Source organism: Apis dorsata, unplaced genomic scaffold (assembly GCF_000469605.1).
Source record: "Apis dorsata unplaced genomic scaffold, Apis dorsata 1.3 scaffold_268, whole genome shotgun sequence".
NCBI lineage: Eukaryota > Metazoa > Arthropoda > Insecta > Hymenoptera > Apidae > Apis > Apis dorsata.
In genome coordinates, this window is record NW_006263546.1 from 482 (window position 1) to 1,223 (window position 742).

The 742-nt window shown below is 29.5% G+C and overlaps 1 long non-coding RNA gene across 1 annotated transcript; it reads right to left on the minus strand.

Annotated features, from left to right (window-relative positions):
• Positions 1-397: 397 nt before the first annotated feature.
• On the minus strand, positions 398-742 carry LOC102673769. The gene is made up of 2 exons (XR_421920.2): positions 609-742; positions 398-562 (listed from the first exon to the last, which is right to left on the minus strand). It is a non-coding gene; the product is annotated as an uncharacterized LOC102673769 (long non-coding RNA).

Consider the following 742-nt stretch of genomic DNA (forward strand, 5'->3'; position numbering starts at 1 on the left):
ACGTTGGACGACATTGAACGATGTTGCACGATGTTGAATCACGATAATCAACATAGGATTTCAATTTCTTTATTATAATTTCTTATATTCGCTGTAAATCATAAAATGCATACATCTTAGATTTAAGTCCTAGTTTTAAGCATAATGTAAGGTAGATATGAAATTTTGTATTAAGATCCATATTAAGTTAATCTAAGTTTTCATCGATGGACGATGTTGGACGACGATGGACGACGTTGGACGACGATGGACGACGTTGGACGACGATGGACGACGTTGGACGACGATGGATATAATTTTATCTACATTTATATATTTGTACATATTTCTTTAACTTCGATGTGATTTTTCTATTTTGAATTTTTAATTTATTCACTAATTGTATCAAATTTCTTTTTTACGTTTAAGATTTAATTTATAGACAATTAATTGTATCACTTTAATGTATTAATCATTTTGTTAAATAAATTTAACCAGATGGGTCTCGATGCGTAGTCACCTCCTCGTGGGTGAGACCCGGTAATTGGCATCGTTTTTCATATATTTCATTTAAAAAAATATCCTATAAATATTCCTTTAGAAATTTCTCAAAATATTTTGAATTATACTTCATCATTAATAGTTTTCGAAAAGCGATGGTAAGCCAAGAACTACGCACACCTTCAGTCTAGTCTAAAATATAATTGCTTTAAATTATTTTTATTAATTATCAATGGACTAGACTGAAGGTAATAATAAAATC